Source organism: Pteropus medius, unplaced genomic scaffold (assembly GCF_902729225.1).
Source record: "Pteropus medius unplaced genomic scaffold, Ma_sr-lr_union100, whole genome shotgun sequence".
Classification (NCBI taxonomy): Eukaryota; Metazoa; Chordata; class Mammalia; order Chiroptera; family Pteropodidae; genus Pteropus; species Pteropus medius.
The window spans coordinates 11,520,779-11,537,112 of NW_024340849.1; the positions used below are offsets into that span (position 1 = coordinate 11,520,779).

The 16,334-nt window shown below is 44.8% G+C and overlaps 1 protein-coding gene and 1 non-coding gene across 2 annotated transcripts in view; both read left to right on the forward strand.

The window, feature by feature from the left end:
* CCBE1 (collagen and calcium binding EGF domains 1) overlaps window positions 1–16,334 on the forward strand; it is a 185,517-nt gene that overhangs the window by 8,785 nt on the left and 160,398 nt on the right. The gene's annotated exons all lie outside the window — the stretch shown is intronic.
* Window positions 1,529–1,647, forward strand: LOC120590332 (5S ribosomal RNA). Its single transcript, XR_005649681.1, has one exon. It is a non-coding gene; the product is annotated as a 5S ribosomal RNA (ribosomal RNA).

Sequence of the window (16,334 nt, forward strand, 5' to 3'; positions counted from 1 at the left end):
TTGGCCATTCCTGGGGGATGTTCTCTGTTGCTGCTGGGGTGAAGCCCCCCATTCTTAGACCTCTGAGAGTGGCAGGGGCAGCTGTCAGCCTGAACCGGTGGGAAGTCAGGAGGGCCCTCTCTATCTAGAATCTGGCTCTGGGAGTTTGGTGTAGAGAGCAGGAATTGGCAAAGTAGGGCCTATGGCATGTTTTTATACAACCTGTGATCTATGAATGCTTTTTACATTTTTAAAGGGTTGTAAAGCGTGCAACAGACTTTATTTGCCCTCCCTCCCCGCCCAAACCTCAGATATTTACTCTCGGGCCGTTTGCCAGCCTCTAAAGAGCTATCTTAATACAAATACCCAGAGTTGGTCCATCTATATCTAACCTTGTCCACAGGTCTGAGAAAGAGGTGACTTTGGGGACACTTAGCTTCATTTTGGGGTCCTTTGTTTTCGTATTGCCTCATTTGGTTGTGTTTGGATCTCCTGGCCTGTACGTCTTTGTGACTTGGTTTCCTGATCACCAGGAATCAATTTGAGTTATTGTTGAGCTAGATTTTTTTTTTTTTCTGTCAACTTATCAGGATGTTTTTAAGAAGCTGGATTTTATTGCAGGCAGTTAAGTACTAACTGCTGCTCTTCTATAGGTCCCCAAGATAAGTTTTCCTTGCCAGATGAGCAAACTCTGGACTGCCTTGGCTCACCTCCCGCCTTCCTTAATCCCTGACTTGCAAATTGCTCATCACATGCTCTGTCGACTCCAAGCCCCCTCTCCATAAACTTCTTATTAGTTTTGAATTTCTATAAGGGAGAACTTTTCACATTCAAAAATCAGATAATAGTCTATATTTTGGGAAACACATCCAGAAAAACACATTTTCAATTAAGGGTACTTTAAATCAGAGTTGCAACATTACATTTTTTCTTATATGGCTGAAAACTACCATCCCGTTACAGTTTGTACTGTGTACAATGTATCAGTTATTAAACGTTTGAATTTAAGCTTGTGACTGCGCATAGACTTCATTTCTTTATAACTTTCCTCCTCTGATTCAAGCAGGCTTTGCCTAGTCACAATAACAGCCCTGTGATTCTGATCCTTCCACCTTTGCATGTATTGTATGCCCACTCCCTTAATCATTAAGCCTTAGGACATTGCGTTCCATTCATACATTTTAAGAATTAATCCTCAGGTCTATTGATCATGAGAACAACAAGTTTTAATTAAACTAAGGATAACATCTTGGCTTCACGTGTATTTCAGCCCCAGACCCATCGAGGCAGAACAGGCCCAATGACCACCTTCTCTTGCAGCCAAACAGAATGATACATGACTGATACCAGGACCTGATGCAATGATCAGCAGCCTCCTGCCCTAGCCCCGACCAATCAGTAATACCTCTGAGCCCCAAGTCCCTTAGTTTCCATGACTGAGTCCTTCCCTATAAAACCCATCCCTGAGAGGCCATTGGCGAGCCAGGTCATTGAGCACTAGTGCACCTCTGTCTCTGGCACTTACAACTCTGTACAATAAGACTTTCTTGTCTATGGCCATGCTACCCTGAATGTGCCCAATCCCGTCTGATCTCGGAAGCTAAGCAGGGTCGGACCTGGTTAGTACTTGGATGGGAGACCACCTTGGAATACCAGGTGCTGTAGGCATTTAAAAAAAAAAAGACTTTCCTGCAAAACCTGTACGTATCTCTTTGGACTTAGATGCGCGCAGGCAGACACGCTCCGATCCCAAACTCCAAACTGCCTTTTCATAATGCCCACGCTTGTTCCATACAGATCATGGAGACTATTACGTTAAATAGTGATGCCTTCTGACACTGAAAATGGGAAACAGTGGTGGAGAAGGAAAGAACGATTTAAAAGAAATACTCAGGAGAGAAGCTAATCCGTTAACGGTATTTTGGAGAAGAGGAAAGAAGGAAAATGTTAGAATGCGCCACTTGACATAGGAAGATAAAGGTGCTGTGGGGTGTAGCAGAAGAAAAATGTGGCTATAAAAATTTGATAAGGGAGAGAGAATCATCCTATGGATATGAAGTTGGATGGAAAATGTCACGTGGGAGCTTCCGATCTTGGTAACAGCCATTTTTACTGATTCAGTTAAATGGAGCTTTAAAAAAAAAAAAAGGCAGACTAAGCTTCCAAAGATGGACAGACTTACACAATTTTTTCATCCTCTCATGTGCATGTGTTCACTATGTCTTTGGCGGTCAGGGGATGTCCATCAGCCAGTGCGGAGACCGTGCCATAGCTTTGCCTCTAACTGACCCCTCTTTGCTTTCAAAGTGTCCATGTTTCATTTGGGAATTTCCCTATAGAGAAACGGCTCAATTTTGGTGGTGAAAAATTGCATGGTGAAACAGAGGCGGCCTTCCTAGGAAGCCACCAAGACCACAATGACCACTCACTGGCAAGACCGTTCTAAGAAGTGCCCTGGACTCTAGCTCCGTTAGACCCCGAGAGGTTAGGAGAACCTAGAGTGCACCCTCAGTGGGGTCTTCGAGAAAGCTTGGTTGAAGGATTTCTTTTAATTCTGTAAAAATTGACTTTAGTATTAATTGACATGTTAATTTCCTGGAGATCACTCTTGCATGTTCTGGCCTAACTGGATGGACATAAGGAAAGATTTATATACGAACTCTCTACTTATGTGGAGGTCACTTCATCAGGCGATATTTTCTATCTGGAACACATCTGAAAAAGGGGGAGAGGAAGGAAGGGAAGGAGCCTTGAATACCAAAACAGATAGCATGAAGAATGTACCAGAAAGTATCACAAAAGGTCTTAAGTGGCCAAACACAGGTATGAGAAATTCTACGTTCCTTCCTCATTCGTGCGTCCCCCAGTGCGAAGGCTTGCTCCGTCAGACGCTGTTCCAGCTCATCTCGGGACGAGTTCTCACGCGGGGTCTCTGAGCAGGCGCGCGGCAGACAGGCGGTGCTACGGCGGACGGTCCGACTCCACAGCCCGTGTCGTGACCACTGCGGCCTGACAGCTGTGCTTACCTCGCTTTCCTGCCAACCACGGATTTAAAAGGGGGCATTTAGGAGAAGGACGGACTGCTTGAAATAGGGATGGCAGGTCCACTGGTAATTACTGGTGAAAACGTGAGTCAGGTAGGTTGTCAAAAGTAGACATAAGGACCGCCCCCCATCAGTTTGCTCAGGCTGCCTGCCCGATCTACCACAGGCCAGCTGGGGGCTTAAACAGCAGGTTTTCTCACAGTTCTGGAGTTTGGAGGTCCAAGGTCAGGGAGTCAGCAGGCTCGATCCCTTGAGAGGCCTCCCTCCTTGGCTTGGGGACGGCCGGCTTCTCCCTGTGCCATCACATGGTCTTCCCGCTGGGTGTGCCCGTGTCCTCATTTCTTATAAGGACAACAGCTCATCTAACGGCCTCATTTTAACCCAGGGACCTCTTTAAAGTCCATCTCTAAATGCAGTCACATTCTGAGGTACTGGAGTTAGGACTGTAACATTTGAACTTTGAGAAGACATGATACAGCCCATGACAGCGCCCCTGCCCCCCTGCAAAATAACCTAGTACACACTGGAGCCGTGTAATAAAAGGGATACTTTTCACACACACTGTAATCCCAATGGTATTGCTGTCCACCATGATGCTCCCGAGTTATCCAATGAAATTAAAGTGTCCTCAGCAATACTACTGAAGAGGAAAAGGATTACATGTTATCTAAAATGGCATAAGCCATATGTTTGTGCCGTTCACTTCTGTGGAACTCCTCCAGGATGGTCCCAGATGATGGCAGCTATAACCTGTTCTACCCCTTCATGATGGAAATGCAGATGCTCAGGCTCTACTCAAGACCTCTTGAACTAGTCTGCATGGTAACAAGGTTCCTGGTGTTTCCCATGCACACTCAGTTCTGAGAAGCCCTGTGCTGGTCATCATTGCATCATTCTGGGGCTTGTCCTCACTTAGCTGTTCTCTGCTTCCTACTTGTAAAGCTGAAGTCAGTGATTCACAGCCAGGACTGCACGTTGGGATCATGTGACGAGTTTTAAAAACAGCCCCGTGTCCAAGTAGACCACACCAGACACCGGAAGCTCCGGAGGTGGGTACCCCAGGAATTTTAAAAGCTCCCTGCATAATTCCAGTGTGCAGCCAAAGCTGAAAACCTTGCAGCAAATAGGGGTGATCAGCCTGGTTCTCCCTTCTGTGGCCAGTAAGCCTGTGTCCGCCTCATGTGTTTTTCAGTTGCCAGAAGTTCGTGCCCCCAACAGGGATGTTTAGAGCTGAAGAGTGTGTTGGTGGACCCTCAAAAGCCTGATGTCTCCCATCCCTTGTCTGCTACGTTCTGCTCTTTTTCTCTTGGCATCTCCTTTCTATTCTCAGTGAAGGATGGTTGGAGGGTAGTGAAGGACGAAGTGGGCTGAGGTGGATCAGGAAAGGTGGAGAGTTCTGAGTTTTTCAAGCGGATCGGTTCTAATCCTGTGGGGCAAGTTCCCTCACTATTCATTTCCTATTGCTGATTCTCAGCGTGGCGTCTGGGGCTATTTAGTGACCGTAAGTGCACTTTTTAAAAAAGATTTTGCTTTGTTGCTGCACCGCATGAACCTTCTCCCGAGATGTCAACATGGCTCAGCAGATTATAAAACGAAAGCTTTTCCGTGTCAAACTGTGATTTTCTTTCCTTGCAAGCATCAAGCCCAAACGCTTTCCCCCACGTGGTGTGATGAGAAACCTTATGTGCTGGCAGAGTCTCTTCCCATTCACTGTCGTTTCTCTTTAACTCTTTAGTTTTCTCCTGTGGTAACTGAATTTCTTCAACCCCCAGCAGTCGCAAGGCTTTTTATAGGTTTGCATTAACTATGCACCATGAAACAATGCCGTCTGTGGTTTGACTCTATAGTTCTCATCCAAGCCCTGTGTTTACAACGTGGCCTTAAACCAGGCAGTCCCCAAATATATGTCTGCATGGAAGGCATACTTACATACATATAATTGCATTTTTTGAGTGTCATAACATCAATTATGCTGATTAAATCATAGAACTAGAAATTACTATAAATTAAGAAAGAGAGGACATTGCATTTCATGGGTGGGTACATTCCTGAGGCTCTTACTGACGGATTTCTTTGAATCAAAGGCTGGCGAACGTGAAGTGGTTTGTAAGGGACTTCTGTGAGTCTTCGATATGCTTTCAGAGTTTGACAGCATGATGACTGTGGCACCCTATTAGGATATAGCAGGGTGGATGTTTAAAATCTTAAGTGAAGGCAGGGAAGGATCCTGATAACTTACTTGGCACCTCTGCCACCCGGAATCTCTTCGAGTCCTTTCTCAGAGACTCCAGTGTTTGGGAAGCACATTTTCCAATCATGGCACACATGAAAAATGTCATCTGCGATGGGTACATGGAGATCAATGACAGAGGATGCTCAAGGCTGGAGACGCCAGGCCCAGGAGGCTCTGGCAGTCCAGCTGCCACCCTGCTGTCCTAGGGCCAGAGAAGGTTGAGGTCTTGGCATGCCTGGAGCCATTTCTGGGCAATCAGGGCCGTGGGCGGAGGGAGGGGTGTGTGCACCCATGGGATGCTCCAGCATGGACATCCCTCCCCCCGCCAGCAGCTCTTAGCCACCCATCTATTTAAGTTATACCTCCAACTCCAGCTTCTTCAGTGAGTCCTTCCTTGACTGTTTCTTAAAACACAATTCCCCAGCCATCCTTTAAAATACAGGACTTGTGTCGCCTTAGGATGGTTGGTTCTCTGTGCCCTCCTTATACACAGCTTGACTCCATTGGACTGTCCCAAGATTGGTGTGTGGTCTTACACACGCCTTTGATGTGATACTTTCATTTTGCGAAGCCCAGGGTGCTGCTGGGGCCACATTTAACTCCGTGTGTCCTGAACAGATGAGGGTGTCCTCCTGTCTTACGACTCCATAGCCGAGGGGTGCGGTTCCCGAAGGAAACAGCCACGATGATGAGGAGGAGGGATGCCTGTTTTCTTTTAGAGACACATGTAAAGGGGGATTCATGCTTTGCAATTCCCCCAGGGAAAAGGGCACAAGACAGAAGAAATCTTTTAGTTTTTCAACTTTACCCCTTTTATGGTACTTTGCATGTTTTACCCCTTTTATGGCACTTTGCATGTTTTACATCATAGAATGTATGACTTGAAGCTGCGGGTCCTGCCTAATCTCCGCCCTCCAGGATGATGCCTGCCTGCCAAGGGGCTAGAATGTGTTTTTCCTGATCTTTCTATATGCGCATTGACAGACATACTTGTAGTTATTACTTACAGAGCAAATGGGTTTGTTCTACAGTTGCTTTTCTCACATAACAAGTAAGGGACTCTTATTACATAGGGCGCTAATTCATTTTTACAGTACAGTATTCTTTCATAGCCTGGTATTTCATTGAATGAATGCCTCATAATTCATCTCTTCACTTCGGGGCTCATTATCAGGCAGCAGACGCAAAGGGCTCCCTCCCTGATGTTCGGGTGGGTTCAGGTTTCAAATTTAAGTTACAGATTTCAAATAGATCGAATTTTACCTGAAGGCATCAGAAGAGGAAAATCTAGTGTCACCACATGACACATTGGTCTGGAACCTGCGAGACGTGACCTTTGCGTGTCCGGCACTGCCACTGCCCTCCTACACGTGTGGCTGCGTGTCCTTAGAACCCCGTGGCTCTCCCCGGTTCTCTGATGGAGCCCTTTCTCAGTCTGGCAATCGGGCTATGAGAAGAGCCAACGGAAGTGGATCTCGTTGACAGCCCAGCCAATGTGCTTGACACAAAGTGGTCTTGACAGAACATACTGTGGGAACTTTTGGATACTGTAATCCGCCTTAAAGACAGGATAGCCCTCTGTGAGCTGTCAACTGCATCTCCTAAATGCCGTTGATCATTTTTCTTACCTCGATTAAAGAGGCAAAGGAACGTCTTCTTACTTTCCAGGTATCTAACTTTTGAAAGCAAGCTCCTCTTCGTGCTGCAGACACGTGCTGTGTGAGCACAGGAGCCATCACTTCATTCTGCAGAAGTGTTTAAGGGGACCCCTGTCACCCCGCTCACTTGCTTTTCTCTGCTGCTCTCTTTAGAGACGTGCTTCCCACAGAGCAGGGAGAGGAGGAGAAGGTGTCAGTTTCCCCATGTAGGGTGGGCTGTACTCTCATGGCGACCGCTCCCTTTCTGGAAAGGAGAAAGTGTTTCATTTGGGAAGACTCATGCAAATGAGGTGGAAGGGAAGGTGGCATCAGATGAGAAGACTTTCTCATAAAACTTTTTCACATCTTTTATCCTAACGTACGGGGCTTAATATTTGTATCTTATATTTACAAAAAAAAAAAATTATTACAAACTTAACGCTTCAACGTGTGTGTACTTTTGGATTTATTTAAGGATCCTTGTGAAGACTTCACGTGCTTGTCAGCCTGCTGCAGCCCCATTGCAGTCACCATCTTGCTGCCTGGTTTTGGTTCCATATTTGGCTCTGTTTGGAGATGCCAGGGGAAATGGAGAAGCAGGCAGTCAGCTCCGTAATGGAAACAGCAGCCTTCGCCCCCCGCACCCCCTCACCCCTGCCCTACCAAATTACCCACATAAAAAGCTGAGGTTTCTCTTACATTAATCCATGTATTATCAGTTGGTCTTTTTTTTTAAACATCCTTTTCCATGTTTAGGCAGTCTTAGTTTAACAAAATGGTATCCCACTTGAGTTTTGCATTCTATCAACAGGCTCCTCATTAGTTTGAAGTGTGTGTGATTCTGTTAACTTTCTCTGTCTGCATGTTAGCCTTCCTTGTCTGCATTTTAGTTCCTTTTGAGAGAGTTCCTTTTGAGAGAGTTTTAACTAGCTTGGGGCTGTAATTGGATGAAAGTGAATCTCCGCTGTAGACTTTGCTTTGCAATGTACTTTAATTGCATCCCCACAAAGAAAAAAACTACAAATTCACCCTTTTCTGAAGATGAAGAAAAACTGACCATATTTTCTCTCGACATATTTTTTAATTATGAAAATTCAAATATGTCATAGAAGAAAAGACATTCTCGTCTGCTCATCACCAACATCAGTTAATTATCAAGATTTTGCACCGTTGGCTTTTATCTGTCCTTTTTTTCCTTTGCTAACGTATTTTAATACAAATCCCAGACATGATGTCATTTTACCAGGACATATTTCAGCATTCATTTCTAAGAAATGTAGAGATGTTTCCAAAATGGCCTTATCATCCTCCCGAAAAATAAACCCCAATATGAATGTTACTTTTAAACAATTTTTTTCCCCCCTAAATAAAATGGAAGTTTGTTTTGTGGAGTTATTTCTCTTGAATTCAGTTATGGATGAGTGATACTTGTGTTACCACTCGTGAGCGAGCTTACATTTTAACAGGTATGCTTAATTCTGAGCAAGTGTCTAGGGTGGAACTCCCAGAATGCCCCACGATAGCACTGGCTGTGGCAGAGCAGGACTCGAAGGCGGTGGCCCAGGGGTAGCTATTTGCTTAAGTTTCACAACCAGATTGGGAAATCCTAATCGTAATAAGATTATTTCACCTCAAAGGCAGTTTTGAGTGTTTTTGAGAGCGTTGTGAGAGTGTTTGACTCTCAAAATAATAACATACCACGGATGGTGTGTCTTCTTAGATGAAAACGTAGTTTCAAAAGGGAAGCTAATATTTTTATGCCTAGGGTCCTTTTAAACCCAAAGGAACAGGACTTTCTTTTCACTATTTTCGGTAGTAAAATTGTATTCACTGACAATGCATTACCTTTGCTAAAAAAAAAAAAGCAACTTAAACATTCTGAAGTGAAAACTATCCATAATTGTAGTCTTTTTGTTTTTAATATTCTGATGTTGCCTCCTCTTCATGTGCATTTTCAATATTTTACGTATTTAAAGTAAAATCAATGGTATAATTTACTCTGCGTTTTTAGGTAACAAGTTACGCTTTCATCATAAGTATTATCTAAATTAGAGTTTAAAGTCGACTCACCGCTGGTAAGACAGACAGCAGCCCCTCGAACCCCTCCCGGCTCCTCTTACCCCATCACAGCAACTGCATTCCAATTTTTAAGGTTTTTTTTTTTATTTTTTATTTTTACTTACATAGCTTTAAGCGACTTATATTACAAACTTTGTTTTTAAAAACTTGTGGCGTTGTCTTTTGAGTCTCTTCTATGGGAGAAGAGCATTCAGCTGTCTTCAGCCACCGTCATACTTTCTGCCTATCTTGGCATCGTCACCGTGTCGGGTAGACCCATTTTTGTCTACCTCATGACCGGAAATGCTGGTGACGGCTCTGAGCCCTGCTGAAAGCTACGAGGGCCTTTCCTTTCTTTGTATGTTGCCTTCTCTGCAGTTCATAATTGCCTTAATTTATTTTGCATTTAAAAATATATGGAATCATGAAGCCAACCCCAGAGTCATCATCATTTGTATGAAGTTCCTCTCAAGATACTTGAACGTATTAGGTGTTCTGTCGTTTCAACCTTCTTGACGATAGTGCTCCCTGAACCTTGACACCTGCCCCGACCCGGACACCTGAGCCTGCCGTGGCCTCGGGGTCTCCCACTGCCAGCCACGGACACCTTTGTGTCTCTCTGCAGTCAGTTTCCTCTTTCCTGGACCCCATATTTTCCTCTCTCTTGATTTACTCCACTGTTTTGGTGAAGAGTATAGTCAAATAGTTGCTTGAAAAAGGGTCTTGGGAGGGATATTTTTTAAGCTTCAAAAATTCGTATGTCCACTTGCCTACTTGATCTCCACTTGGATGTTTTTAAGACATTTCAAAGATAACACATTCAAATGGAGAGCATGATTTTTACCCTCCTCCCAACCCAAACCCTGCTGTCTTCACTTGTGGTCACACCTAATGTGTCGCTCTACAGAAATCCAGAAGCAATTTTAGATCATTCTATTTCACATCCTCTCCACATCTAACCTTTCCTCAGCTAAATCCAAATTTGGGCTCACTCTCTCCACTGCCACCGGCTTGGTCCAGGCTACTGTCACCTTCGGCCTGGACTTGTACAACAGTTCTCATTGCTTCTTGTCCTGTCTCTTAAGATCTATTCCCGTGTAGCAGAAAGTGAAATCCTGACCTTAAAACAGATTACATCTGACCCAGGGTTACAATCCTTCAGTGGCTTCTCATCGTTCTTGAAACAAAATCTGTACTCCTCGCCCTAGTCTGTGAGGCCCTGAGTGATTGGACCCCTGTCTGTCCCCCTACACTGTACATATCCTTCCCCGGTTTAGCTCAGTTTCCTCATTTTGAGACTTACTCGTCTCAAGCCATTGCCCCTTCTGTCCCTTCTGCCTGGATAACAGGTTTTCACTCCCTCAAAAAACAAAACCTAATCCCACTTCCCAGTTCCAAATTTACATTGTCACTTCTTCAGTGAGATGTCCCATGTCTCCCTACCACAAGTATATTCCCTTGTCCTTATGGTTATTTTAGGTCCTTATTTTATTACAGTACCTAAAGCTTATTTTGTGTCTTTTCTTGATTAGATGTCAGGGCAGGAGCCAGGCCTGTCTTACCTGTGTATCTCCCGTGCCTAGCATAGTGCTGGGTCCATTTTCTGTGCAGAGTACACGTTTGGTTACTGTGTGGTCAGACCATCTGCTGAAACAGAGCCATGTTTATTATTTGTGGATTTAAATTTATACTTGGATCTATTCCAGCTCTATATGGCAGTTTACAATACATAAAATATGAAAAGATAGTTTTAAAAAAAAAAAACAACCAGAACTAGAGACTTAAGAGAGGAAGCCAGGGTCGAGAGAAGAATGTATGCCAAGAAGACACACCGTCTTGCTATGGGTGGGCCATTAGGCTCTGAGCTTTCTAGAAATCAGGGAGAAAAAAGTGTCACGCAAGTCCATGGGGTAAAACTTGAACCATGCCCAGGAGAACTACAACTGTTCTACAGACCAAAGAGAAATTTCATGGAAGGGTCAACAATACCTAATGTGATAAAGATTATCTTTTTGATGGACATGGTAAATTTCCTAGGGATGGTTCTCGTAATGACCTTCAGATATAGACTGCTGCTGTCCCACCAAGTGCAGTTTGGCTAAGGCCCATCTGTGGGGCCCGTGGGACATTGTCCAGGCTCTGTGTGCCGTATGACAGTTGTCTCTGCCGCTGCCTGCTTCAGGAGATTACCTATGTGGACGGGGGCAGGAAGGGTACACATTTCGGTTTTTGTTATTTGAGAATTTCCTTCTTTGTCCCCACCAAAGACTGCTGGCTTTTATTTGCCAGTGCATCGTTGCTGATTTGCTCCTTCAAACATCTTAGAGGGCCTGCTCTGCTTTCCCCTCCCTGCCTCTGGCGTCCGCCTCTGCCAGCAGCATCTTCTCGCTTCGGCAGTGCTCGTCTCCCAGACAGTAGCTTGATAACGTCTGAGCCTTCTTCCTCTTCATGTTTGATAAGTCTCCACTCTGGATGGGCCAACCCCTGAATACTGTGGGGCTTTCCTTTAAATCAGTAATGCTGACATATGTTCACTCACTGGGATCCTAAAGAGAACAGAGATGTAAGAGACTGAGGAAGTGATTTTCCTTAGTTTTGCAGGAAGAGGAAAGTAAGTCTTTTAGTGTGGGAGTTGTCCACGTAGATGAAGCTGCTCACAGCAAAACTGTTCTAAGGGGACAGAAGGCTTCATGGTAGTTCAGTAATCACGTGTGTGTGTGTGTGCGTGTGTGTGTGTGCGCGCGCGCACGTGAGCACACAGTGGGTGGCAGGTGAAGTGGCTGTAGATTTTATTTATTACTGCTTGGTTTTCTCTATACACAGCTCAACATGAAATCAGTCATTGAACATACCAATCATTATAGCAGATAAGCAGAACTAACAGATTTTATTTAGCATCTGGGGTAGTATACAATAAAATTTTTTTTTTCCTATAGGATCAGTTTTAATACCACAAACTGAGTGTAATGCAACAGGTTAGATAATGCTGTTTCCATCACAAGCTGTCACTGTTGCTGATGAAGCTTTCTTTACTGGAAGCTAGAATTGCTCATGGAACAAGTTGTTGGTGACACTTGGTTTGGGCAGCTGGCTGACTGGCTTTGAGTTCTTCAGCATTTTTAGGTTCAAGCTGTGATTTATTTTAATTTGGGGGGTTTTATTATCCTCATTTTCATTTAGTGCTTTATGAAAAGCCATAGGTAATGAAGATAGGAATGTGTATAAGAAAGTAAAAATAATAGTCTTGGTAGAGATAAAAAAAAAAAGGCCTTTTGTGTAAAACCTGCATATGATTAATTGCTAGATTTTCTCAGAGATGTTTAGGTTTCACAGCTACATGCTATTATTATTTATTAGATTCCTGCAGAAAATGACTTTTTATTATAAATCTGAAACTTTTGAGGCCCTAAACCCCTTTTCCTGATGGGAGCAGTTATTTTTATAACACAATTGTCGATTACACAAGATTTCTTAGAAATGCAAATAATGCGTAACAGCAGAAGAGATTGCATTTGTTAAATTTTTCTGGACAGTGCCAAATACACACTTAACATTAATTTTGGTGATGTTAAGAAATATTCTTACTGATCTGCTTTTAATGATAGTAATTGTAAGTAATAAGTGACACTTAACATGTTTACTCTGTTGAGCAATATATGTGATTTTCTTGAATGCTTTTGGCAAGCCAATGCGTAACAAGCTGCTCATCTTCCTCATTTTACAGGTGAGGTACTTAAGCCTTAGGCTCGGCAAGCATCTTCCTCACAGTCGCAGAGCTTGTTAAGTGGTGGAGCCGGGGGGAAGTGGCGTTCCCAATATTGATAGTTGATTCTTTATTGATTTCTTACAGAATGTCGTTATCAGTCATCTGTTGCAGCATAACAAACCACCCCCAAATCTGTGGCCTGAAACGATTTTCTTGCCCACAGTTCTGTGGGTTTGCAATTTGGACAGGCCTCAGCAGAGGTGGTTTGGCTCTGCTCCATGTGTTGGCTGGGGAACTCAGAGCTGGAGGAACCAAGATGGCCTTGTTCATGTGTGGGGCGTTGGTGCTGGCTGCCAGCTGGAGTGCCTCTGGTGCCCTCCAAGTGACCTTTCTCTACCTGCTCCCTCTTCATTCAGTAGTCTAGACAGGGCTTCCTTCCTGGCAGTATGAGCATTCCAAGTGCACAGAGAAGGAAGTAGTCAGAGGTAGAAGCTCTGAAAGCCTAAATTACCGAGGCCAAGCCCGGAACTATCACAGGTCACTTTCCCTGTATACTATTGATCGAAACAAGAGACAGGGCCGGCCCAGATTTGAGAAAGGTGACCTGTGCAGCGGAATGGGAGGATTGGAGGCCATGATTGCAGACAAGCTTCACTGACAGACACCACCCCACAGACCATAAGTCTTCTTCACTTGACATCTTTTTTTCTTATGTCACGTGGCTTCCTTGATCCTCTACACAGCCACTCCAACCGCTTCTTTGCTACATCTTACATTCCCTTCTAATTTCTGTACATAAGAGCAGTGTAGAGCCGTTGGCCCTAAGTTCTCGTCTGATTATGCCTGCATGGATGCACTTATTCTCCGTGAACGAATACAGGCCCCTCGTGCACCGCTAATGGCATTGTTATTTTCCCCTCCTGTCCTTGCGAATGTTCACATTTCACTCTTTTGCTGGGACTCACGATCCGTTATCTCCACACCAGCATCCTGCCAGCCTTCTCGTTATTGCCAATGCGGCCAGCGTGTTCCTGTCTCATCAAACCTGCTCCTTTGGACCGAGTATTGATCCCTCTCTTGCCAACCCTCCATCCGTTATCTAACGCAGCCCGTCACAGCAGCCTCGGGACAGGCCTCTTCCTCTTCCCTTCACCGCTCACGTTCAGGCCGGTATCACCTCATCCCTCACTTAACACCGTGTTCAAAGAGATCGCCTTCCCAGCCTTATCTCCCCTTACTCCACACCGTTCCTCCCACAGCTGCTGGTCTTTGGAAATGCTATTCACGAAACCTACATTCCGTCACTTCCCTCCTCAAGGACCCTTCCCTCCCACCAGGCATTTCTTATTGCTGGGTGCTTGAACTGCTTTCCTAGTGTTCAGTACCTGTCAGCACCTACTCCTTACCTCCCCCAGCCTCAGCGATACTTAAGCGCGCATTCTCCCCTCGTGTCATCCATCTGCTGTCCTGTCCTCGGAGCTCTGCCTGGGGCTCACTTGTGGCATAGCTTCGAATGTCAGTCTTGGGTTTAGATGTTCTTTTGAAGAGTTTCTGAGGTGTGTGGGATAACGGAACGATCGGCTGGCACGTGGTTGGGAAAGACCGCTGTGGGATGATGGCGTGTCTGGTAGGTAGCAGAACGTTTTGCTAACGAGGAGACAGGCAGATCTACTTTGAAGCAGTGGCCCTATGAAGGTGGTTTCACAGTTGGAGTTGTATAAGACGTAGACCATGTATGAGAGCAGTATAGAGTATGAGCCATCCCATTATAGTGCACACACATGCATCACTGTGCAGCAGGTCTTAATTACGAAGGAGGCTGGTAACATCTCCAGCCTCACAATCTTCCCTTAGGATTTTCCCATCCTAAGCCCATGCTTTCTCATCTCAGACATGTGTCGATAGTTCACTTTCTCATTTCTTTCCCCACCTTGAAGAGGAAAGAATCCTTTTAATATTGATTGAAATATATATCTATATTACCATTTATATGTTGATGGAAATGTTTGTAATCCACGCCTCCCCCCCACCTCGCCCCATCCAAATTCATATGTTGAAGCCTAATCCTCAGTGTGATGGTATTTTAAGGTGAGGCCTTTTGAGAGGTGATTAGATCCTGAGGGTGGATCTAGACCTCACAAATAGACCTCATTAGAAGAGGCCAGAGGGATAGAGAGAGATGTCACCCTTTCTGCCGTGTGAGGACGCAGCGGGAGACAGTCATCTGTGAACCAGGAAGCAGGCACTGAATCTGCCGGCACCTTGATCTGGAGCTTTTCAGTCTTCAGAACTGTGAGAAGTAAGTATGTGTTGTTTAAGCCACCCAGTCTAGGGTATCATGTTGTAGCAGCCTGAATGGACTAAGACAGAAATCATTCCTATGAAAGTGTCCATTTCTTTAGTCGTAGGATAAAAAAAAAAAAAATTAACAGTAATAATACAGATGCTTCTCAACTTATGATAAGGTTATGTCCCAAGAATCTGTCATAAGTCGAAAGTATCGTAAGTCAAAAATGCATTAAACGCTCCTAAACATCATGGGTTAGCCTAGTGCCGACTTTAAGTGTGCTCAGAACACCTACCTTAGCCTACAGTTGGGCAAATGTGATCTAACACAAAGCCTACTTTATAATAAAGTGTTAAATATCTCATGTACCTCATGTATGCATAGTGCTTTTGTACCATTGCAAAGTCGAAATACCGTAAGTCGAACCATTCTAAGTCGGGGACCACCTGGACTGTAATTATGGGGGTAAAAACCCAGTACTTCTGGCTCTTGCCCTTAACGTGAAAAGGAGCATTCCTTCCGCTTTCCCTGTTCTACTTTCCTATGGCCTGCACCACAGACATGGTGTGGGAGCTGAAATAGAAGTACATGTTGAGGACGGAAAGGCAAGAAGCAGCATCCGTCACATCAGCCTGTGCTTATGCACGTCGTAGGAGCGAGAGAAATAAGTGCCTGTCTTACTTCAGTCAGTTATTTGACTTTGTAGCAACCAATGAGATATTCAAGCTGCCATATAACACGTAGCGGCAGAGATCGCAGCTACCATGTGTTAAGTGCGTGGCCTATGCTACACACAGTATGGATGCATTTCACACAGTGACCCCACAAGGTTGGTCGTGTGATGGCTCAGGTACTTTTCACTGTACCACACTGACTCCCACATCCGTCCAGAAGTTTGTGGAGAGATTGAGAGAAGCCAAAGTGGTACCCAGGCTCGTCATGTTGTCTGGGGGCAAGCTCGTAAGAACATCGTGGCTCTTCCTCCTGCCTAAGCCTTTGCGCACGCGAACCTCTGCCACTGTTGTAACTTTTATGATCGTAGTAACCCTTGCCATGTGTGTGCTGTGGCAGTTTCCACAGGCCCTGCATACTTTTCGTATTGAGCTGTCACAGTTGCTGGCTCATGTCACCTCACGCAGAATGTCACTTGCTCCCAGCTTTCACAAAAACAGGAAACTTTCATAGCATGCCATTAAAATGCCGGTGCTTTTTCTCTCTAAAAAGACACTAAACCCGCTGAGCACAGTCTGCTTCATTCGCTCCTCCGTCCCCTGGCATCGTCCGCAGCATGTTCACTGCAGTGTTTTGCACATTATGAATCCTTCACATGTTGGTGAACTTGACGAATTTACTCCAGCCCCCACAGTGTTCCTGCTCAGTTGAAGCCACG